The 25,887-nt window shown below is 35.9% G+C and overlaps 1 protein-coding gene across 3 annotated transcripts in view; it reads left to right on the top strand.

Annotated features, from left to right (window-relative positions):
• Nucleotides 1-25,887, top strand: part of Dnajc5b (DnaJ heat shock protein family (Hsp40) member C5 beta) — a 212,686-nt gene that overhangs the window by 5,438 nt on the left and 181,361 nt on the right. For all 3 annotated transcript variants that reach the window (XR_007107157.1, XR_007107156.1, XM_047540824.1), the window contains one exon: nucleotides 466-665. The gene's annotated coding sequence lies outside the window, so the exon portion shown is untranslated. The remainder of the gene's footprint in view (nucleotides 1-465; nucleotides 666-25,887) is intronic.

Here is a 25,887-nt window from a genome sequence, read left to right as displayed (position 1 = left end):
AGCTCCCAAAAGCTCATACTTCTCTCACAATGCAAAATACATTTAGACCATTTTGAAGAGTCCCCATAGTCTTAACAGTTCCAGCACTGCCCCAAAAAAGCCCAAGTCCAAAATCTCATCCAAGACTCAAGGCAAACTATTGACTGAGTGTGAAAATCAAAAGCAAGTTATATATATCCAATACATAATGGCACAGAGGAAGCATCTCTATTCCAAAGGGGAGAGATAGGGACATAGAAAGATGGGATGGGACCAAAACAATAAAAATTCAGCTTGGGAAACAAATTCTGTAGCTCCATGTCCAGGTACATTGTATTGTGATGTTCTCTCCAAAGGGCTTATGTATCTCTTCCCCTGTGGCCTCGCTGGTTGCAGCTCATGTGGCTTCTCTCTTGGCTATCTCTGCTTGATTCACACAGCTTCCCTAGGCATACTTTTCATATTATTGGTATCTCTTAATTTCAGGGGCCTCCACTGCACCTCCAACTTACTTCTCACATCTTCATGTGTCATCCTGTCGGGAGCAGCCTGCAGAGACTTCGGCCCTGCTACACTTTGCCTGGCTTCCCAGGCCTTCCTTTGAAATTTCAGTGGACACCTCCATGACTCCCTGACTCCAGCATCCTGCATTCCTGCAGAACCAGCACACTGTGGTTGATCTCAAGGTATGCTACCATCTCAGGCAGTAGCCAAGTCTCCTAGGACCATGACTGCAGCAGCCTCTGAATGCCTGGGTGGCTGAGCATAACAAAACAACTTCCAAGGACCCTTGAACAAGCTCTGTGCTCCAGTGATCAGTGCTCAGAGGAATTTTTACTTTTACATTCTTGAGCCTGTGATGGGTATGGTCTTGCCAATTCCTGAGATGCCATCAAGCTGTCTTTCCTAGTGTCTCTTTAGCAGGTAGTTAGCATGTTTAGTGACTGTAATCTCTTAACAATCACACTTTTCTTGGCCCCAGCTTTATTTACACTTTTCTAGCTAACTTGCAAGTTTTTCAAATCTTTATACTCTGCTTTTTGTTCCTGTTTATCACTGCAAACTTGGCTAACGGCTACTAGCAATATCCATGCCACTCCTGAATGCTGTGCTGTCTTCAAATTTCCCCTGCCAGATTAATTAGTTCATCACCTTTAAATTGACTTTCTCACAGAAAGTCTCAGGACATAGGCACAATACAGACAACTTCTTTGCCCAAATGTAACATGAGAGCTTCTAGTCCAATTTTTAATAGAGTCCTCCTTCTCCTCTGAAACCTCGAGCCCAGTCTACTAACCACAGTCCTGTGGGCATTCTGGTCTTCTGAACTCCTACCGGTATCATCCATTAAGTACTGCTTACAACATTCTAAAGTTTTTCCAGTTCTAAACATCTTACAACTCCTTCCACAAACCAGATCCAAAGGTTTTGAACAGCAATGAATACAGGTTATTCACAGCAATGACCCCACTCCTGGGGTTAGCTTTTGGGTCACTGTGACCAAAAGAGAAGAACAACCTTGAGGAAGAAAAATTTATACTGACTCAAAGTTTTAGAGGTTCAGTTCATGACTGACAGACTCCATAGCTCTGGACCCAAGGTGAGGCAGAACATTATGGCAGAAGGGCAGAGCAGAAGAAAGCAGTTCAGAACATAACAGACAGGAAGCAGAGAGTAAGTTCAGCTCCCAGGGACAAAATATAAGCCCCAAAGGCGTACCTTCATTGACCTACTTCCTCTAGTCACACCCTACCTGTCTACAGTTACCACCTGATTAATGCATACCAGTGAATGAATCCACTGGCTAAGTTACACCTCTCAAAATCTGATCATTTCATCAGTGAAAATTCTTGCATTGTCTCACACTTGAATTTTTGGGAGATTCCTCTTATCTAAACAATAGTGTCACTGATTTAGAATATATACCAAACCCTGGAAAAAATTATCTAGCCTTACAAGGTGTTGCCAACGACCCAGATGGCATGATTATTGAGTCTTCGAAGCCCTTTTCAATGCTGTAACATGGATGAACCTTGAACACAAACTAGGTTAAAAAAAAAAAAAAGGGCACCTTATAAAATTTGATTTGTAATGAAATATCCAGCCCAGGCAAACCACAGAAATAGAAAACCAGTTACTACTTGATAGAGGCTGGGTGGAGAGAATGGGAGCGACTGGGATTTAATAGCCATGGGGTTTTATTTGGGGATGATGAGAAAGTTCTGGAACCAGATAGTGGTGATGGTTTCACAACATCGTTAATATACTTAATGACATTGACTTGTATACTTCATGGTCAAAATGGTAAACTACGTGATTTGTATTTTACCATAATTAAAAGGTTATTCTGTTATTACATCAGATAAGCTACTTCAGGGTAATGGGCAGCATAACATTAGTGGATTCTTATTATGAACTTGAACCCATTACTTATTTATAGTAAAAAAATATATATTTCTTTTCTGGGTTTACATAAATGCTGTGTAGAATAGCATGATGCTGATTGAAGTGTTTTATAAGTCCATATGGTTTTCAGAGAAGCATTTTAGACAGGAAAGGAAATTGATTTCCAGGAGTATCTAGTGAGAAAACTAGGGCTGGGTATGAGTGGCCAAATGTAATGTGCCTGATGACTGATGGATGCCTCCAGGGAACAGTGATTTAATTTTTGGTCTCTGCTGTTGGCAAGTTAGGCACTCAGTGATAGCTGTAGCCAGATTGACCTTTTCTGAGTGAAAATTCATCTACTAAGCTCATTCAAATCTTCTTTCTGCCACTGCCACTTTCTTCATGAATCTATTAGGCATGGATAAGAATAGATTGGGAGAGGCTGACTGACATTCATAGAGGAGATCATTTTACCCGCTTGATTTGAATGATTACCCTCTAATGAGGTTCTTGTTTAGTGAGTATTCACATGAGATACATATCTTCACAGTAGGTGTCCATTCAGTTTATGCCCAGATTTTGTCACCAATTTTCTGATTATGTTCTTTCCAAGTTCCAGATCATTCATCCAAACAGGTACCACTCATTAGTCAGTATAGATTCATACATATACCTTTCTGTTCAGACAGAAAGAAAATAAGAAAAACTGCTCCAAGTTCAGCCCACTGATAGTATTTCCCTTTATTACTTTCAGGACCACTATAGAGAAGGACCATACTGCTACAGCTATCTACTTTCTGCACCATAAAATGCAGAACTATCTGCAGTTTAGTCCCAGATATTTTTCTCAACATGTCAGGGACTGTTGGCTTAGATCTGAGTTGAGCAGTAGGAAGCAATGTAGTCCTGGAGATCGTGGGTGTTTAGGCCACTTGTTCACACAGTTTACTTTTGCCTTCAAAGACATGTTAGAGCTTAATCTCAAATATATCACATCCTTTTATGATGGAGTGCTTCTTGGTATGGACAAACTTAAGATTCGCTGGATCATAATGTATCTAGTATACTATGGGCATCTCAGGTTGTAGGGTAATTTGTGTTCAAGCATTTAGTTTCTATTAGAGCCCAGAGTAAGATGGAACAATTTCTCAAAGGACAGAAGTTGTATATAGACAATAGCATAGCTTTGCTCCCAAATCCTTAAAGCCTTAACAAATTCACTTTTAGGGGCTTATCAAAGTTTTAATCTAATATCCCTAAACTATTGTAGACATTTCAGCACTGTATCTACTGAGTCGTATGGTCCAAGTGACTGAGAAGTTTACATGGCAGCATGAATTCTTTACATAGCCTTCTCAGATTCTGAGCCCAACTCAGCCTTTAATTTTTTATTGTGACAAAAATATATAAAACATAAAATTTACATTTTAACCTTTTTTAATTGTAGTAGTCAGTGGCATTAAGTACATTTACATTGGAGAGCCATCATCACTATCCATTTCCAGAGCATTTCCCTTCCCATTTCCTTTTCCACATATTCTGTAGATATTTTCATTATGTTTACCATGGGAATTGCATACATCACCCTAAACTTTTAACCATCTGTTTTAAATTAATGCCAACTTAACGACACTCATATATAAAAACTTCTTTTTTACAGCTCTTCCTACTTTATGTCACCAATGTCACAAATTAGGTATTGTGTGCCCATTGACATATTAACCTGTCTCTTAAATCCTATACAACATGAAAAACAGAGTTGCAAACAAAATTATACTGTTTTTTATATTTTCCCATGTATTTACCTTTACCAGAAACCTTCATATATTCATATGGCTTCAAGTTACTGTCTAGAATCTTTTCATTTCAACTTGAAGAACTCCCTTTTCCTTTTCTTATAAGACAAGTGTAGTGATAATGAACTGCTTAAGCTTTCATTTGTCTGGGAATGTTTTAATATCCTCTTCATTTTTGAAGAACAGTTTTGACAGATATAGAATTCTTGGTTGATAGCTTTGGTTTTTGTTTTTCTGTCAGCACATTATGTATAAAATCCAACTGCCTTTTGGTTTCAAGTTTTCTTCTCAGAAATTGACTGATGATGTCATTGACAACCCCCTATATATTATGACTTGCTTTTCTCTTGTTGCTTTCAAAATCCTTTGACTTTTTCTTTCAACAATTTGATCATAATACCATGGTGCAGATCTCTTTGGATTTATCATACTTGGGATTGGTTGATCTTGAATTTGTAGAGTTGTGATTTCTGCAAACTTAGGGAGTTTCCTGCTATTATTTGTTCAACTAATCTCTCTCTCTTTCTTTCACTTCTACCATAAATCCTATAATGCTTGTATTGATCTGCTTGATAGTGTCATGTAAGTTCCTTAGATTCTTTTCACTTTTCTTTATTCTTTTTTCTTCTTGTTCCTCAGACTTGATAATTTCAAATGTCCTATATTCAAGTTCCTTGATTCTTTCTTCTGCCTATTCAAGTGTGTTGGAAGCCTGTGAATTTTTTAATTTAGTTGTTGTATTTTTCAGTTCTAGAATTTTGATTTTGTTTATACATTAGTTCTTTGTCCATGGTTCCCTTTAGTTCTTTAAGCATATTTAAGACAGTTGTTTTGAAGTCTTTGTCTAGCAAGTCTGATGTCTATAATTCTTCAGAGACATTTTCTGCCACTTTGTTTTCTTCCTTTGAAAAGGCATCGTTTTTCTTTTTTTTTTTTTTTTTTTAATATGGGTTTTTTTTTTCCCCCAATGCCTTGTGGGGGTTTTTTGCTGAAAATTGGACATTTGAGAAAACAATTACCTTTCCCAGTCATTGCAGACTAGCCAGGGATAGTTTTCACTAATTAGCTCCGTCTTTGCTCTAAGTTTTTGGATCAGGCCAAGGAGAGAGGTCTTCTAAGGTCTTTTCTGGACATGTGTCTTGCCACGGCATGTTTGTAACTCTTTTTTTTAATTCCTGGGGATATGACTGCTTTTTAAGTGTCATTATTTCCAAATAAGTTTCTCCTTGGAGCCTTTAATGGTCTATTGTATGTCCTTACCCATAATCTCTTACTAGTCTGAGAACCAGTCTCCCTGCAACTTTCCCAAGCAGCACCTATTACTTCTCCCTGCTTGAGATCCAAGTTGGGAGAAAAGAACTTCAGGCATCCCCTAGCAGGTTGGAACATTGAAAATAAAGTCTGCTTTGCTCTGTCTGCAGTTGTTTTATTTTATTTTTGTACTGTCTTTGGCTTTATTATGAGGGCAATATTTGCTTCATAAAATGAGTTGGGATGTTTTTCTTACCCTTCTATTTTCCTAAAGAGTTTGTGTACAGGTGGCATTATTTCTTCCATAAACATATGACAGGATTTACCAGTGAAACTCTCTGGACCTGGACTTTTATTGTGGGAAGATATTAAATGACTAATTTACTAATTCACTTTCTTTACCAGATAAATCTTAAATGAACAAAGCTCTATACGTCTCAGAAGAGTAGTCTCCAAAGTATATCCACAAAATGTTGAAGTGGTGACATTGTATTTTTTCCATTTTTAAAAAACGTTGTCTTAATTCTACTTGCAAAAATTTATAAGACAAAAATATCATTTTTAACAAAGAGTTATTTTCTAAATATAAGCTGTGAGTAGAAGAATGCTTATAATGTTATGATGAACATTTGTCGAAATTAAAAAGGCAACTGAAGGGGAATTTATTCTGAGAGTTGGTCTCCAGAGAGTTTAGTAGCCCAACGCTAATCAACAAGCACTTCCATGGAGGTACGTTAGTGAATAATCAATCCAAGGACTTCTAGCCCCAAACAGCAGGTTGTATTCATGTACTGATCTCTATTTCCTGTCCAAACTCTATCTTTCTGACACTGAAGTATGAAAATAAAACAAACCCTGAAGAACAAAGAGAAGGGAAAGAAAATTCCTTCCTTTGTTATTTGGGAAATTCCTAATAAGAAATTCATTTTTTGGATAGCTCAGCTGGTAGAGTGCTTGCCTCACAAGCACAAGGCCCTGAGTTTGATCCCCAGTACCGCAAAAAAAAAAAAGAAATTCATTTTTTTGGAAATGAAGGTGAATAGACAAATAATATGTGTGTTAATGAAACAGAAAGCTAAAATCTAAGCTTAAAAATGGAGAAGGCTACATTTAACCAAGACTTGCTACAGAGACCCAGAAAAATATCAGAAATAGAGGCCCCACCAGTCTTGGAAGGCAGGGATACAAGTGGGCTTAAAAAATAGAGATATCAGTTGAAGCTATTAGCACACGCAGATCTCCTCCCTAACCCCAAATAGACAGGTAACTTGCTCTTCTTCATATGAGCTGAAGATTGACTGAATTCACCAGACTCACAGGACTTGGGTTCTCCAAGCATAGCTGAGGGTGAAGTTAGAGCATCATATGAAAAGAGGTGGTAAGAATCAGCATTCTTTCTGACAGCCAAGTTTATATCCTTCAGGCAAGAGCTGGAAGGTTCTTTCAGAAAAGTGTACCTTTGCAAGACAGAAATTTTTCAGTTGGTAGTCTTCCATCCAAATGAGTGGGACCACACATAATTCTAAAGTAAACTCTATCCAGGCACATGGAGCTTGTAAATAACATATATTACATTTGAAAGAATTTGAAAAAAAAATCCATAACATAAGAAATGATAGAAATGAACAGAGAGAGCAAAAAGTCCTAGACTAGAAGCATCAAAATAGCAGACATTAAATTATACTACATAACTAGAGTAACAAAACCAACATGGTACTGGCACCAAAACAGACATGAAGACCCATGGAATAGAACAGAAAACACAGAGACAAATCCACATAAATATAGTTATCTGATTGTTGTGGTTTAGATGGTAGGTGTCCCCCAAAAGCTCATGTGTGAGACAATGCAAGAAGGTTTAGAGGTGAAATGGTTGGGTCACAAAAGCCTTAACCCAATCATTGATTTAATCCTCCTGATAGGGATTGACTAAGTGGTTATTGTTGGCAGGTGGGGTATGGCTAGAAGAAGTAGGTCATTGGGGATGTGCTTTTGGGGTTTATATTTTGTGCTTGTTGAGCAGAACTCACTCGCTCTGCTTCCTGGCAGCATGTCCCCAGTTTCTTTCCTCTATCACACTCTTCTGCCATGATGTCCTGCCTCACTTTGAGCCCCAAGGTATGGAACCAGCTGTCTATGAACTGAGATCTCTGAAACCATGAGTCCCCAAATAAACTTTTTCTCTTCTAAAATTGTTCATCAGGGGCTGGAGTTGTGGCTCAGTGGTAGAGCACTTGCCTAGCATGTGTGAGGCACTGGGTTCGATTCTCAGCACCACATATAAGTTAAATTGTTCATCAGGTCTTTCAGTCACAGCAGTGGAAAAGCTGACTAAAACACTGATGCTAGACAAAGGTGCCAAAAATAGACATTGGAGAAAAGATAGCCTTTTTGACAAATGGTACTGAAAAAACTGGATATTGATATATACAGAATAAAACTGGGCCCCTATCTCACCCTGCCCAAAAGTCAACTTAAAGTGGATCAAAGATCTAAGAATTAGACCAGAAACTCTGCAACTGCTAGAAGAAAACGTACCCAACACTTCGACATGTTGGCACAGGAACCAACTTCCTTAATAGGACCGTAAAGTTCAAGAAAGTAAACCAAAAATCAATAAGTGGGATGGCATCAAATTAAAACTCTTATGAAGTGAGAGCCTACAGAATCAAAAAATCATTGCCACCTGCTCCTCAGAGTAAGGCATTAATGTCCAGAATATATAAAGAACTCAAAAAACTTAACACCAAAAAATCCCCAAAGAAGTGGGCAAAGGAACTAGATAGACACTTCTCAAAAGAAGAAATACAAATGACCAAAAAATATATGAAAAATATTCAATATCTCTAGCAATTAGGAAAATGAAAATCAAAGGCATTTTGAGATTTCATCTGACTCCAATCAGAATGACAATTAGCAAGAATACAAATAATAATAAGTGTTGTCAAGATTATACGCTTGTACAACCACTCTGGAAAGCAGTTTTGGAGATTCCTCAAAAAACTAGGAATGGAACCAACATATGACCCAGCTATCCTCCTCCTCAGTATATATCCAAAAGATCTAAAATCAGCATACTGTAGGTATACAGCCACATGAGTGTTTATAGCAGCACAATTCACAGTAGCCAAGCTATGGAAACAACCTAGCTGCCCTCCAACAGATGAATGGATTAAGAAAATATGGTGTATATATATATACACAATAGAGTATTACTCAGCCATAAAGAAGAATGAAATTATGTCATTTTTTAGTAAATGGATGGAACTGTAGACTATCATGCTAAGTGAAATAAGCGAGACCCAGAAAGTCAAAGGTCAAATGTTTTCTCTGTTACGTGGAAGCTAGTCTAAAAGGAAAAAAATAGAAAAATGGGTGAGGAATTCCATAAAAATAGATGAAAGATTAGTGGAGTAGAGGAAAGGTATTGAGGCAGAGAAAGAAGGGACAGGATAAAGAAAAACAAGTTGAAGTAATCTGATCTAACTTTCCTATGTGCATAAATGAATATACTACAGTGAATCTCATCATTATGTATATCCACAAGACACTAATTAAAAAATAAAACCTGTACATAAATAGCAGAAAGATCAATAGAGTAGAGGAAAAGGAAGGGGGAGGAGGGGACAGAAACAGGAAGTATCATGGAATGAATTAGAGCAAATTATAATGCATTTATAATTATGTCAAAATGAATCCTAATGTATCACAAATATGAACCCAATTTTAAAATGGGGGGGGGAGAAATGAATAAACAATATAGAAAACTTCAAACAAACAAAAACAGTATCTTAGGTGAAAAATTTTAAGATATAAAAATGGGATGATACTTTCTTTAAAAGCAAAATAGTTCTTTTAAATTTATAATAACAAACATTTAATAAATGGGTTAGAAAATGGAATCATCGTCCCAAAAGTGAAATGAAAATTAAAGATACAAATAATGTGATAAACAGACATTAAAATTAGAACCCCAATCCAACAGGTTCAGCATTCAAGTAAGAATGATTTCAGAAAGAGAGATCAAGAAAATCCTGGGAAGGAAACAATTCAAGAAAATTTAACAAGACTGAAGAGCACACATTTTATAGATGGAGACAGCCAAGTTTGGACCTAAAATAATGGACAGGGAAAAGATCTACACCATGGTGATAATTGTGCAGCTTCAGAATAAGAGGACAAAAAATCTCTCAGGAAGATTTTAGAAATAAAAACGGACCACAAACAGAAGATCGAAGATCAGAATGGCAAAGGCCATCTCAACAGCAAACTAGGAGCTAGAGGACAGTGAGATGAAGCTTTTGAACGTCTGAAGGACTATGGCTGCCCATTTAAGAATCTGTAAACCTGGCCACACTATCAAGTGAGAAAACAGAAGAGAGAGACTTTTCAGATATTGAAGAACTCAAGTATTAGCTCCCATTGTACCTTTTCTCAGAAAGTTATTATAGGTTATACTGTAGAAAGATGAGGGAAGATAGAAAGGGAAATATTAAAATCAAGCAAACAGAAACTCCCAGGTGGGGCAAAGGAAAAGGGAGTCCCCAGAATTACAATTCCTGGTTCACAGCTACAGAGAGGACCTAGAGAACAGCAGGCCACATATGAGCAGGAGGATGGTGACTCTGAGTAGAAATGAAACCAAGAGATGACCTGAGGTGGCCAAACAGCGAAAGAAGCTCTGGCAGAGAAGGTCTGGCAGAGAATTTGGGAATAAAATTTATTATTCCTATATAGAAAAGTAAATCCCAAAATTTGATTACTAACACTTAGAAAAAAGTTATAAAAGAAATGCAGTCATCATATATTATATGGTCATTCTATAAAAGTTACTTTTTCACAATAAAATAATCACTTAATATTGATTTAACAAAAATAGTGTTACAGCGTAACTTCATTTTAAAGAGAAATAAGAGGATGAAAAGTGTGGGTTTATTTGGGTGTTATTAGCTACATTTTTATCTTCTACAGTAGACTATTAACAGATAATATAAAAAAATTGAGATCTGATTTAATAAAGCCGAGCTAATTACTTTTAAGAAACAACTAAAAGCAGTGGACATTCTTGCCTTAGCAGAGCAAAAAAAGGTAGAGTAGCAGAATGGGACAGGAAGCTGCTGAGTTGATTACAACACAGAACTGTTGAATTTTAAAAGCTGCATGAATGTATTATTACTTTCATCCAAAGAATGAAAACAATCATTGTGTGTTGCATTGATTCTCTCCAAAGATATGTTGAAGTCCTGCTCCTAGTACCTATGACCTAATGTAGAAACAAGATTTTTGCAGATATAGTCAATATAAGGTTACATGGAATCACTGTGGGCTCTACATTCAAGAACTGGCATCCTTACAAGAAGAGGAAGATATAAAGGCACACATTATGAAGGGAAGAAGACCATATGAAGACAGAGACAGACTGGTATGTTACATGTACAAGCCAAGAAATACCAATGACTGCCAGAAACCACCACAAATCTGGAAAAGGGCATGAAATAGATTCTCTTTTAAAGCATTCAAAGAGAGCATGACCGTGCTGACACTTCAGTTTTGGACTTCTAGCCTCCAGAACTGTAAGAGGAAAAATTACCATTGTTTTAAGATACCCAGTTTATAGTCAATTGTCCTAGCAGCCTAGGAAACTAATGCAATCATGTTACTATTCTCTGAGTCAAAGCAAATATTTCAAGGATGGTCAATTCTTCTAAATTCATTTCTACACTTGAGGTTAAAAAGTATAACATCAAAAACAATAACAACAAGTCAAGTTTGGTGTGTTTTAGGGCATAGTATAAAACCCATCTGTCCAATTAAGGGATGTGGGAGGACTGGCAAATGTGGAATCACAAATTTTAGTTTCTGGCTTAAATATTGAAATGATTGCTTGTCTGATGTTTACTTTCTGTTTTTAAAAACACTATTCTCTCCTGCTATCTCTGAACAATAACAATGAAGACCAAAGGACCCTTTTCTTCATTTCCTGTGAATAACAATATAAAATGTTAAATGGAATGAACCTTATTTAGAACTATAAAACCTTTTACAATGCACCTGAAAATCTATTACTAAAATTTTTTCTCACTAACAAATATATCTGAACACGGTAACTATCTTTTTCATGAAAAATAGTAACATATTTAAAGAAAGCATTTGTGTTATTTTCATTTCTTACAACTTTGATTTCAGATCTGCTTAACATATTTCAAATAATGAAATATTAAGATCGCAAGGCAGTTGGTTATAGAGTGTTATGGATTGAATTGTGTCTGTCCCCCTTCTCTTCCCAAAAACATATATGTTGAATTCTAATCCTTAGTACCTCAGAAGGAGACCTTATTTGGAAATAGGGTTGTTGTTCATAAATTTAGTTAAACTGAGATAAGGTGGTATGGAATTAGTATGGACCTCAATACCAATACATTATGACTGATGTCCTTAGAAGAAGATAGAGATGTGGTGGCATTGAGAGGGAGAATACCATGTAGAGATGGAAGCAGAAATTGTATTTATGCATCTACAAGCCAAGTAACATCAAGTGTTGTCAGCCATAGCCAGAAGCTAAGAGAGAGAGTTGGAACAGATTCTCTGTCAGAGCAAAGAACCAACCCTATTGAAACCTCTATTTTGGACTTCTGACTCTAGAACTGCAAGAGAATAAATTTCTATTGTTTTAGGCCACCCATTTTGTGGTCTTTAGTTTCATAAGTCCTGGAAACCTAATATACAAGGTTTTACTCAAAATTATAATACCAAGGGAGGGGAGGAAGGAAGTCTTTAAAAAATTTTTTTTTTCAATTTCAGTATTTTCCATTCTTTTGTTTCTTCACCAAATATTTGCTGAGTAACTGTTCTGTTTGACATTTTACCAGGCACCAGGGATAAAATAAGACTAAGAAAGGTCCCTAGTGCCCTAATGAAGTTAAAATTCTAATGGAGAGAAGTGGAACTAAATAAATACATTTCATAGCAACATAACAGAAGCTAGTATCGTTTTGGAGGTTTCAACCATGGCTGGTTGGCCAAAAGCTGGTGGGAAAGCAGCAGGCACATCATGGTGGGAGCATGTGGCCAAGGAAGCTTTTTTGGTCTAGAAGTGAAAGAGAGGAAAAGGGTGGTGTAGGATTTCAAAATTCTCCTTTCAGAGCACATTTCCTTCAACTAGGCTCCACCTCCTAAATGTTCCACCACCTTCCCTGAACACTATGACTGGGGACCAAACCTTCAAAACAGGGCCTTTGACGAACATTTATCCAAACCATAGCAGGTGCTAAAAAGAAAAATAAAACAGGGAAGTAGATTAGAATACAGATGTCAGGGAAGCCTTCTTTGACAAGATGACATCTGAGCAGAGACCTGAATGAAATGAGGAAGTGAGGTAGGCAAGGCCTGAGAAATGGGAGAGAACTTTTTTTTTCAGTACTGGAAATGGAATTCAGGTCCTCCCACATGCTAAATACACCCCCAGTCCTTTTTATTTTATTTTGAGACAAGGTCTTGCTAAGTTGCCCAGGCTGGCCTTGAACTTGGAATCCTGCCTTACCCTCCCACAATAGCTGGGATTACATGTGTGTATCACCATGCCTGAAGAGAACTTTCCTGATAAAGGAAACCAGGACAGATGCCAGGTGCATGAATAAGTCCAATGAAGGGAGAGCCTAGTGATTCAAAAGCTGCAAAAGGAGACAAGTCAAACCAATGAAGGCCCTGGTCAGCCTGGTTAAGGATTTGAACTTTATTCTTAAGTGTGATGAAAAGCCATTGGAAATTTTTGTTTTATTTTCTTTTGTTTAATCAGCATATCTGATTTATATGTTTTAAAGATCTCTCTGGTTGCTGTATAGAAAATGGCTTTCAAATTAAAAGTAGAAATAAGAAAATCAGTTTAATAGCTTATAAGAAAGACAGACTGAAAAGACAGACTGTGGTTGATGCCTTCAAGGATCTCTGGGGACGGTACTATGCAAATTTATAAAACAAAAATTTACAGACAATGATATATGCTTACAAATGTCATCCACTTTTTAAGTTAAAATCATAACAATCAAGGGGTTTGTCTACATCCCCTGAACTTCTTTAGATTACAAAACCATAGAAGTTTCTGAATAAACCAGCTACTACCCATCTGAACTTATTCTCAGCTCAAAAACAAAAACTTAAAATAACTCTAAAGTTGAGACTATGATGCTAAGTGAAATAAGCCAATCCCGAAAAACAAGGTCAAATGTTTTTGCTGATGTGTGGAAACTAACCCATGATAAGGGATGGAGGGCTAGGAATAGACGTTCAGTAGATTAGACAATGGGGAATTTAGAGAAGGGAGCGGGGATAGAAAAAGGAAAGACAGTGGAATGAATCTGACATAATTTTCCTATGTACGTATATGAATACATCACAGTGAATTCCACAAGAATGGGGTCTTAATTAGAAGAAGACATATTTTGTGCTTGTATAATTATATCAAAATTGATTTTACTGTCATGTGTAACTAACAAGAACCAAGAAAAATAACTCTTAAGTTGAGAGATAAATGTGAAATTACTCTTGAAAAAAGCTCATAATTTATTTTATAAATAACAATATAAAAATTGTACAAGATAAAGCAAAGTAAGTGATATTATTAGCAGAATCCAATTGATCTTTTAAATACAATGAAAACAACTACTTACAGTTTTCAGGAATCTCAGCATTGTCCAAGAATTAGTAAAGTTCACAATTTTTTGAGTTGAAGGTATCAGTATTCAAAGTTCAGTTAAGTTTAAAGTGAATTTTTTTTCACTTGGGCATAAGTTAATATGACTAATAGTAGTGACCATTGACTTTAGAAAATGGAATGATTAAATGTCCACAGTCAAAACTTTAAAACATTTTCCCAGGACAGATAGTTCAAAAATAGGCAAAAGACCTGAATAGACATTTATCCAAAGAAGATATTCATGTGATCAATGGACATATGAAAGGATGTCGAACAGCATTTGCCATTAGGGCAATTCAAACCAAAACCACAATGAGGTCTCACTTTATGCCCATTAGGATGGTTATTACATATATCTTTATCTATCTACACACACACACAACAGAAAATAACATGTTCATGAGTGTATGGAGACATTAGAAACCTTGAACACTGCTAGTGAATATGTGAAATGGTTCAGTTGGTATGAAAGACAGTTTGGCATTTTCTCAAACATATGATCCAGTAATTCCACTCTGGATATATTCCCAAAAGATCTGAAAGCAGAAATTCAAAAAGATGTTTGTATACCAATATTCATAACAGCATTATGCACAATAATCAAAAGGTAGAAACTGCCCAGAGGTCCATCAAGAAATGAAGGGATAATGAAATGTAGTATATATATATATACAGTAGAATATTATTCAGTCTCAAAAAGGAAAGAAAGTTTACACTATCTGAGAACCAGTTGGGACATTATGCTAGGTGCAATAAGCCAGAAACCAAAGGACAAATATGGTATGATTCTACTGACATAAGATATATAGAATTGTCAAATCCTTAGAATCAGAAAGGAGAATAGAATTTACCAGGTGCTGGGAAAGTGTGTTTAGTTCATTTTCTGTTTCGATAACAAAATACCTAAAGCTGAAAGTTTACAAAGAAAAGAGGTTTATTTAGCTCAGAGTTCTGGTCCAAGAGCAAGGCACCAGCATCTGCTCAGCTCCTGGTGGGGATCTCATGCTGTGTCAAAACATGGCAGAGATGGGAAAGGAGAAGCAAGCATGTATAAAGAGGAGGTGTACATGTGTGAGAGAGAAAATGAGATGAGAGGGGACCTTGCTTTATGAAAACCTGCTCTCGAGTTAGCTAGTCCAGTCCTATGAGAGCAAGAACTCACTTGTAAGAAAAAAGCATTAATCCCTCCTAAAAGACCTAATAACCTCTTATAGGCCCTACCACCTCTCAATACCATTACTTAACCATTAAAATTTTGACATAAGTTTTGGCAGGGACAGAATACATCTCAAAACATAGTGGGGAGAAATGGGATGTCATCATTTAATGGGAATAAAGTTTCAGTTTGGAATGATGAAAAAATTCTGGAAATAGTGGTGATGGTTGCACCCCAATATGATTGATTGTACTTAATGACACTGAATTACATACTTATAAATGGTCAAAATGCTAAATTTTATGTTAGGCTTTTTTTTTTTTAACCACAACAAAATCTTCCCATCTCCACCCAGGAGATGTATCAAGGATAGAGACAAGGTAGGTATATGCTCTGAGAGTTCACTCTTTCAAAACTCTTATGGAGGCCAGTCACCACACTTGTGGAAGGTACAGCCCCTTAATGCTCACAATGATTTTATTTTCAGAACATGACAATAGCTTCCCTTCCCTACAGGTACCAGAGGTTGTGATTTATCTCATCAAAGTTACCCATTTTTCCTCTACTGTTTTCCCTGAACTCCTTGAGAAAAGTTTTTCAGAAAATCTATGACACTTACTTTCTTTTGCATTTCAAATATTCTAAGTTCATCAAGAAAGATGAAGTTGTTTACTAATTTGAAGTTTGTACACTTATGATTTTCTTTATGTTGATTCTTTAGTTTGGATTTGGTCTCTGGCAGGTGACTTGAATGTTATCAACACTGCCTACGCATTTTGTTGGCAACAATTATGCCTTGACAACCCAGCTCTTGTAGGTGTTTCCTTGGTTCAAGCAATAACGAGTGATCCCAGCAGCTAAAATGTTATAATTGCCTTGTATCTGCTGGCAATTAAGATGAACCATACAGATTGCAAGTCATCAGCACAAGCAGAACTGTGGTATGCAAGAGGATGCAGGTGACAAAGGAACAGAAGAGCCATAAAACACAAAAATATTAATAAAATATTTGAGTTTTAAGTGAAAAGAATTCTGTATTAGCAGTGATTTGTTTTTTAAAAACACAAAACAGTCAATATCTTAAAAAAAATCCCTCTGGAACAAGCTACAAGAAACAATTTGCATTTTCTTTAGGCAAATTTTAGTCACATAAAAGAGATAACTGGAAGAAATATTTTTCACAATCTGTGGAGGTTTGCATCTGCCAAAGAATCCTCAAATGACCCTCCCTCACTTCATCATGTTTAAGTGGAATCCCAAACACTGTTCAGACCTGTAATAAATGTAGCAGTGATGAAATCTCCCAAAGAAATAAGAACAAAATGTTCACACATGCATGAAAAAAACTTACCAATAAAAAAACACCAGTGTGGAAGGCAGAAGGCTCTAGGTTTGAAACAAGTTACCTGACTTGTCTTTGAAGTTACTTATATACTCAAAGCCCCCACTCTAACATCTTAGACTTTCTAGTCTCACAAGTGCCTTGCCCTTTTGTCTCCTTGTCATTACTCATGCCATTTCCTCTAAATTGAACATTCTTTCCTTTACACCCAGCCCCAAGTCTCCCCAAGTGCAAACCCCATGTCATGTGACCCAATATAATTGCTGTATCTCAGTGAAGCCTTCCCTGATCTCCTTACATGGACACTCAGTCTTATGAAGTTCTATAAGGCCAACTGTATCCCTCTGAAGGCATTTGTACATGGTACTATATTTCTTCATATACACATATACATGGTGGAGACTCACAGGTTATGGAAGGCTGAAAATTAGGCAGGGCAATCTGTCAACAGGACAGAAGCATTGGGCAAAAATGACACCACTTTCATTAAGGTCGTATCCCAGTACTTCCATTGACTCTGGAAGTCAATGCAATCTCTTCTCACAATTCTTCATACTTCATTACTTGCTCAAGGTTCAAAAAGTCTTGGTGGGCACAAGACTTTGACTAATCCTAGACTATGTGCCTATAGTCAAGAATGGCAGGGTTCTGACTCCTCAACTTTCATAGTAGGTGCCTAGACTCTGCCTCCCCCAAAGACTCATATAATGGGAGAATACCTGTATTTACCAGAGAATTCATATATTGAGTGGCTAAAATAAAGAACAAAAATTTACTACCCTTCAGAATCCATGTCTTGACGATTCTGAAAAACTCTAAATCCCATAAAGTCAGAATTTACGTCTGACTCATAAATTGTACCCACAAAGTCCCTAGAAAAGTATTTTGCTATCTGTCTTATTTTAAAGTTTCTAGTGTAAACAACTCCATGACACTTTAAATTGCTCAGATATTAAAATTTCTGATGTCATCTATAAATGTTTGATAACTATCTAATAAGAGAATGATGCCTTTTTGAAACAAAGAAGCCATAGTGTTTTACATGTTAGGCCATTTTCTGTTACTATGACAAAATACCTGAGATAATTAACTTATAAAGAGAAAAAGGTTGTTCACAGGCTCACAGTTTTGAGGGTTCCAGTTCGTGACTGTTTGGCCCCATTGCACTGAGTCTGTGGTCAGGCAGTACATGATGGCAGGAACTCATGACAGAGCAAAACTGTTCACCTCATGATCAAGAAACAAAAAAAGGTAAGAAGAGAGAGTAGGATCATCCAGTCTTCAAGGGCATGTTCCTAATGATGAAACTCCACTTATCAAAGTTTTCACCACCTCCCAACAGCGCTGAGGGAACTTAAACCCAACCTACTGCATTCCACTACTGACCCCCAAAGGTCTTATTCATCTCTGCATGACGCAAAATACATCCACTCCATCACTAAAAGTCCCCAAATTCTTAACTCTTCTTGCATTTCTCAAAAGTCTAAGTCTGAATTTTCATCTAAGACTCAAGGCAAATTCAACTGAGAGATCCTGTAACTATCAAATCAAATGAGTTACATACTTCTGAAATACAATGGTGGGCAAGTACAAGGTAAATATTCTTATTCCAAAAGTTAAATAGTAAGGAAGGATCAAAAGAAAGACCAAAACCCAAAATGTGTACATTCAATTCTAAATCCTCATGTGTAGCATCCAGATGCACTGTGGTGGGAAATGGGCTGCCAAGGTCTAGAAAAACCCACCCCTATGGATTTGCTGGTTGCAGCCCACCTAGCCTTTCTCTTGGGAAGGATTTTCATGCTGCCTGCAGCTTCCCTCAGCAGGTGTTGGATGTTGCTGGGACTTCTACCTTCTTGGGGTCCCCATTGCAACTTTAACTTCACTCCTGTAGCTTCCCTGTGCATCGCCTCACTGAAAGCTCTTCGTAAGAATTTTAGCCCTGCCTACACTGCCTGACCGCCAAGCTTTTCTTTGCAATATTGGTGGAAGTATCATAACTCCATAAGTCTTACATTGTGCATGCCTAAAAAACCAGACTCATGGAGATGCAAAGATCTCCCTCCAGAGTAAGCAGTACCTGGACCCACTTAAACCATGGCTGCAACAATTCCTGAGTACTTTGCCAGCTGAACAGGAGGAAACAAATCCTGGGGAAATGATTTCCTAGGTAGTTCTACATGGGCAGGGCACCCAGAGGTTTTCTTCTGAAAGGTTTTTGCCCTGGAAAGTCTTCCATTTTTTAAACAAATTTGTATTTCTTTATCTCTGAATCTATGACAGCTATAACCTTGCTGATTTCTGTGAAGTCATCAGGGCATCTTTCCTATTGTATCCAAGCAAAGCATTTGGCTTTTTAAATTGGCACTAGCAACTGCACCTTCCTTGTCCACACCTTTATACACATTCTATTTCTGGACAAGCTGCAAATTTTTCAAATTTTTCTGCTCTGCTCTTCTTTGCTCCTGATTATTCAGCAAAAGTATTCAATTATACCCATGCCAGATACCCTGTCACTGCTTGAATGTTTTACTACTTTCAAATTTCCTCCTCCAAGTGAACTTGTCCATCACCTTTAAACTTGGTCTCATACGAAGCCTCAGGGAATGGACAAAAGGTAGACTAAAATTCTTTGCCAGACTATAACATAAGAGACCTCTAAAGCAATTCTCAGTAGAATCCTCCTGTCAGTATTCTGATCTGCTGAGCCCTCACCAGTATTACCCTTTTAAGATCTATTGACAGAATTCTAGACTTTCTCCAGGCTGCTCCTCTAACATCACTAATAAACCAATTCCAAAGGCTCCTCCACATTATCTTAGGTAAAGCTATAATTAACAGCCCAATGTTTTAGAATAAAATTTTGTGTTAGTTTGCATTCTGTTACTATACTAAAATACCCAAGATCATCAACTTATAAAGAAACAAGGTTCATTTGGGCTCACAGTTTTAAAGTTTCCAGTTCCTATTCGATTGGCCCCATTGTTTTGGGCTTATGGAAAGACAAGAGTAAATGGCAAAACAAAACTGCTTACCTCATAGCCAGGAAGTAAAAGAGGGAAGAGAAAGACACCAGGATCCCACAATCCCCTTTAGTACCTCCCCCAGTGACCTAAAAATCTGCCTCTTAAAGGTTCTACTACCTCTCAAGAGTGCCATCTCATAGACCACACCTTTAACCTTTGACCCTTTGGATGACATTCAAGATTCAAATTATAGCAATGCATATTATCTCACTTAGTTTTTATCAGATTATCTGTTTTATGTTATTGTTTTAATAATAAAATCATTTAAAACTAACAAAATATTCAAATTCTGTTCTTGAAAGAGATGTCTTTAATCCCCAATTAACCATAAATCTCTATTATCTGCTCAGTTCCAGAGTCTAAGCAACTCTTCATTGTAATTTTTCTCTGTCAGATTTCCATTTAGTGCACAGAATAGCCAACAATAAAAACATCAGTCTATTTCTTCATTTAAAAGTGTTTATAATTCATAAACATCATAAATATATCATGCTTCATTTAATTTCCCACTTCTCCTTGTTGATAGCTTTCCTTTATAATTACTTCATTGTATCCACCTTGTTTTAAAGTGTTTTTGTAGTTTAAGAATACACCACACATCTTAAAATTTTCAGATTTAATCAAGTTTCTAATGTCCTCTTTAAAAATTCTATCTTCTCAGGGACTTCTATGCTCCTCATGAGAAGCATCCATTTTCTGTGCTCATCCAATACTCAGTACACACAAAACATTTATTGAACACATTAATAATGAGCAGTAATACTTTATGGAATTACAGGTACGTCTGAATCAAGCATATAAATGGCAGATATTAGATCTATGCTATCATTATTAATATGTGATTGAGATGTTCTCAAAGTGTGGTTCATGATCTCCCTTTCAGGGGAGGGGATCTACATGATCAAAATCATTTTCATAAGACTACAGAGACATTTGTTTTTCTCACTGTTTTTACATTGGCAATGATGGCATGAAGGAAATGTTTGGTAAAACTACTGGAACCTCAGCAAGAGCCCACTGTTCTAGTCATTGTGTTCTTCACTACTATGTGCATACATTTCAAAAATGCCAGTTTTAGCTTTTCTGTGTCTTTGAAAGTAAAAATTATTAATGTTACTCCATGTCAACTCTTGAGTTCACTTCTTAATACACTGTGTGATGAAATGGGAAATGTGTATAAAGTCCTTGTGTTTGTCTCAAGGAAAACACTTGCACCATTGTTTATGCTGGGAACTGAAGCAGCTGCATTTTTGTGAAACTCCATTTTACTTGAAAGAATGACTGGCAGACAAACTATGATTGTTAGGACTTGGATATTTGACAGACATTTTCTATAAAATGAAATAATCAAGCCTGTCACTTCAAGGTAAATGCCTTATAATATTTGTTATTCATGACAAATCCAAACTTCCAATATTAGAATTTTGAAAAATATGATCCACCAACATGTGCTTAATACTTGTTTTTTTTGAGTCAGTAGTGATACTGATGGATGTAATTTTTTATTGTATAATAAAATGGGCCAGCATTTGGAAAATCTGCATAGTAAAATTAATAAATATTTCCCAAACAACTAATGCCTGATTTGTAAAAACATGCCATAGTGAAAATATCCATTCAGAGTTCAAAGCCAGTGGATTTTAGTGGAACAGAGTATGAAAAAAGAGTTTAGATATCACATTGCACTAGTCTTTAAGAAACTTCCACATATTGAATTTGGGTGTCATAGCAAAGAAAAATATCCACAACGATATGCAAAGGCTGTTAAAATACTACCCTTTTCCCAAATGCTTACGTATATGAAGTTAGATTTTCTTCACATAACTTCAATGAAACAACATAATGCAACAGTCTGAACACAGAAACAGATGTGAGAATCTAACTGTCTTCTGTGAAGCCAGATGATAATGAGATTTGGAAACAGTGCAATTCTTTACTATTTTTAAATTTTGGAAAATATAGTTCTATTTCACAAAAATGCTATTTGTGTTACTGTTTAATAAACTTTTAATACTTATTTTCAAAAAATATTTCTAATATGGTAAGTATTGCTAGATATAACAAATATTCTTTAAGTTTCACAGTAATTATTTGTTATTGACTATAACATTTTCTTTTTTAAAAACTAAAAGATCTTATTTTTTGAGTAATTTTATATGTACAGAAAAATTGAGGAAAAGGTACAAAATAACTATAAGTCTCTTTACCATTCCCTATGTGCACATGCATGTACACACATGTACACAGTGTTTCATATATATATATAATACTTGTGTGTTAACATGTTGTATTATCAAGGTACGCTTGTTATAATTGATGAACCAATATTTATACAATATTATTAAGCAAACTTATTTCACTCTTTGTCATGTCCATTTTATGTGTTTTGATAAATATATAATGACATGTGGTTACCATGAAAGAATTATACAGAGTAGTTATACCACCCTAAAATTCTCCTGGGCTCCACCTATTCATTCTTTCCTCCCTCCCACTGAACTTCTTATTCACTAATTGAAAAATATCTTGGTTGCTTGCAAGTTTGGGCAGTTATGAACGAAGCTGCTGTAAAATTCATGGGCAGGTATTTGTGTCGACATAAGTTTTCAATGCATTTGGGTAAATACCAAAAAGCATCATCACTGGATTGCAAGGTAAAGTATATTTAGTTTTGTAGGACACTGCCAAATTGTCTGCCATAGTGAATGTAGTGTTTTGCACTTCTTCCTGCAATAAATGAGAGTTCCTGTTGCTTTACATCTTTACCAGTATTTGGTGGTGTCAGTGTTTTGGAATATATGTTCTAATAGGAGTATAGTGATATATCATTGTTTGAATTTATGATTCCCTAACATATGATGTGGAATTTCTTTTCATATTGTGTTGAGTTTTAGGAGTTCTTTATATTTTTTGGATGCCAATCTATTATCAGATATGTGTTTTGTAAAGATTTTCTTCTAGTCTGTGATTTTCCCTTTTCATTCTCTTAACAATTATCTTTGACAGAGCAGTTTCAATTTTAATGAAGTCCAGCTTACGTATTTTTTCCTTCATGAATCATGCTTTTGGCATTGTATCTAAAAAGTCATTGCCAAACACAAGGTCACTTAGATTTTCCCTTTTGTTATCTTCTAGGAGTTTTATAATTTTACATTTACATTAGGTCTATGATCTGTTTTGAGTTAATTTTTGTGAAGGGTTTAAGGTCTGCATCTAGATTCACTTGTTTTGCATGTAAATGTCTAGTTCTAGGACATTTGTTGAAAAGACTGTTTTGTTTTTTTTTCCCATTGTATTACCTTTGCTCTTTTGTCAAAGAATCAGTTGACAATATTTGTATGAATCTATTTCTGGGTTCTTTATTCTGTTCCATTGATCTGTCAAATTCTTTTAACAGTACCACACTGTCCTAATCACTTTAGCTTTATAGTAGATCTTGAAGTCAAGTAGTGTCAGTTCTTCAGTTTTGTGCTTCGGCACCATATTGGCTATTTTGTGTCTTTTGCCTTTTGATACCAACTTGGAATCAGTTGTTGATTTCTACAAAATAAATTTGTTTTGAGTGGGATTACATTAAGGCTATAGATCAAGTTGGGAGGAACTGATGACTTGACAATATTGAGTCTTCCTATTCATGTATATGGAGTATCTCTCCATTTATCTGGGTCTTCCTGCATCTCATCAGAGTTTTGCAGTTTTCCTCAATATAAACCTTGTACCGATTTTGTCAAATTTCTACCAAACAAGTTCATTGCTTTTGTGTAATATAAATGGTATTGTGTTTCAATTTCAAATTCCAATTGTTCATTTCCAGTATTAAATATGATCTCTTAGTTTGAATTTTCATTTTCATTCTCTAGTTTCTTCCCCCTTCAGTAATTTTTAAATGTGTAAAAGAGTCCTGAGTTTGCAATGTTTAAGAACTACCAATATTTTGTAATGATCATGGTCTTTGGAGTTATGTGGAACTAGGTTCTAAATCTAGCTTTCGCACTTCCTTTCTCCATCACTACAGGTAAATTGTTCATCTTCTCTTAGTGTCAATCTGCTTATAGGTAACATAGGATAAAAATAATAAATACCTCACAGGACTGTCTGTAGGATAACAGTGATAACATCTGGAGAGCCAAATGTACATAGAAAGAACACAATAATACCTATTGTTACTCACATTGTTTTGACCTAGTAATTCTGCATTGCAGAATAGAGTTCAAGGAAATAACTCCAAAGGTGGCCTTGGCATGGAGGACATTTACACAAAATTCTAAACGATGGTAGAAAGCAGGAAAAAAGGGACAAGGTAAATACATTAATTGTACTCTAACAATATGATGGACTAATCATTAAAATTAACAAGTGTACATTATTGGGCTGACTCATGAAAATCAACATATGAAAAAAGCTTAAAGGAAAAATAATATTAAATAGTGTGTAAACACATTATAATCACATGTTCCTTTTGTATAATGACAAATATTAGAAGTTAATTTCAAGCAAACAAAAAGAAATGAAGTTTTATTAGTTCTTCTATAAAACTGCTTACATTTGTGGTTCTAAAATTGTAAAAAATTCCTATTGCTTAATATTTTGGAGGTGTTTTCGGTGGTTATCTTCAAGTGTTTGGGGGTATTAAATTCTTTCTGAATTTTATGCCCATCATTTGCACTAAGATCATTATAATGTTATTCCTTAAGTCCATTATATATGTCAAGTGCACATCTCTTGTAAGTCTGCTATTACTATGATCCCTCCTTTGAAATATTTTTACTATGCTCTTGACTTTCCATTAACATAAGAGAGCACTAAAAAAATGAACTCAAACTGGGGGTGATGTTCAGTGATAGTATTTGTCAAGTATGTGTAAGACCCTAGGTTCCATCTCTAGCAACATAACACACACACACACACACACACACACACACACACACACAGCAGAAAGAAAGAAATGAACTAGGGTTTACATGAACTCTTCCTACCTCCCAGTCTTCTGCTTCCCCTCCTGTGCCTTTCATATAGCAAACATTCCTTTGTACATTTCTAAACCTCTCTCACGAAGACTCGTGTAACTTAGGTTACACAGGGTGTCAAGTCATGGAAATAAACAAGCACTGGAGTAGAAGTCAGCCATTGAGACCCATGGCTGTCACTAACTGCATGATTTTTAAAAGTATTTCATCAGTCCTCAGTTTTTTCATGTATGAAATGAGATTACATAAATTATCTCTTTCCATTTTCCTTCCAGTTTTAAAAATTGCCTGAAACCTTTAGTAAAAATACAGTTATGAATTCTGAAAATATTCATTATGATTTTTCTTTTCCATCCTATTCTTGCTCCTACATAAGTACTGCTGCTTCTACTGTTCTACTCTAATCAGATCTTCCATGGTCACAGCAACACCCTGGCTCTACTCTCCAGGATTCTCTCCCTGATGTAGAGTAGGCATCTGTCCAAAAGCTATTCTCAGGGAACAGTTCCATGAGGCAGGGGTAGGTTAGATCTGGTTATTCACACACTGTTGTTGCTATTCAGTGAAGCCATTTCTATGTGCTAGGCACTTTCTTAAGTGCTTCACAAACATTATTTCATTTGTTTTAAACAACTACCCGATGAGATAGGTATTTTAATTCATGTTTTATAGTTGAGAAAACAAGCCTCAAAGGTTGAGGAATTTGCTAAAACCACACAGGATTATTTTCTCCAACATTATTTAAATTGGACATAAAAAAAAAAAAAAAAACTCAGAATACTGACTGTCTCTCCAAGCTATGCTTTCTAAGCAGCACATGTTTGGATATCATATTTTGACATTTCAGAATTCAATTATGACCATAAGAAACCCCATAGGCCTACTTTACAAATCTCACTGGTTCCCTTTCTGCTTCAGAAAAGAATTGCAGTATTGCTGATGATAGTCATTAAGATGTGCTAATGTGTTTTCATCAGACCACCTTTAACCTTTAATTCTAGTAAATCAATAAAGAATAATATACTTTAGATACTGCCATTCAAAATGGAACTTTCTAGAAACGACACAACAAAATTCTAAGAGTATCTCCTCTCTGTTCTTGAGAATTCATTTCATTTGCTCATTTTCCAAATCTGTGCTTTACTGGATTTCAGTTCTTTTCAAAGAAGGTTTTGTTTTGGTTTGGTTTTGGAAAGTGTTACTGTTTTCTGTTCTCTACTTCTAAAACACACCTTGTTTTTATTTTGTAAGTTTTACTTTCCTGACTTCTTTTACATTCTATCCATTTAA

This window comes from Sciurus carolinensis, chromosome 1 (assembly GCF_902686445.1).
Source record: "Sciurus carolinensis chromosome 1, mSciCar1.2, whole genome shotgun sequence".
Classification (NCBI taxonomy): Eukaryota; Metazoa; Chordata; class Mammalia; order Rodentia; family Sciuridae; genus Sciurus; species Sciurus carolinensis.
Note: the sequence above shows the minus strand (reverse complement) of the source record. Positions and strands in the feature narration are given on the sequence as shown.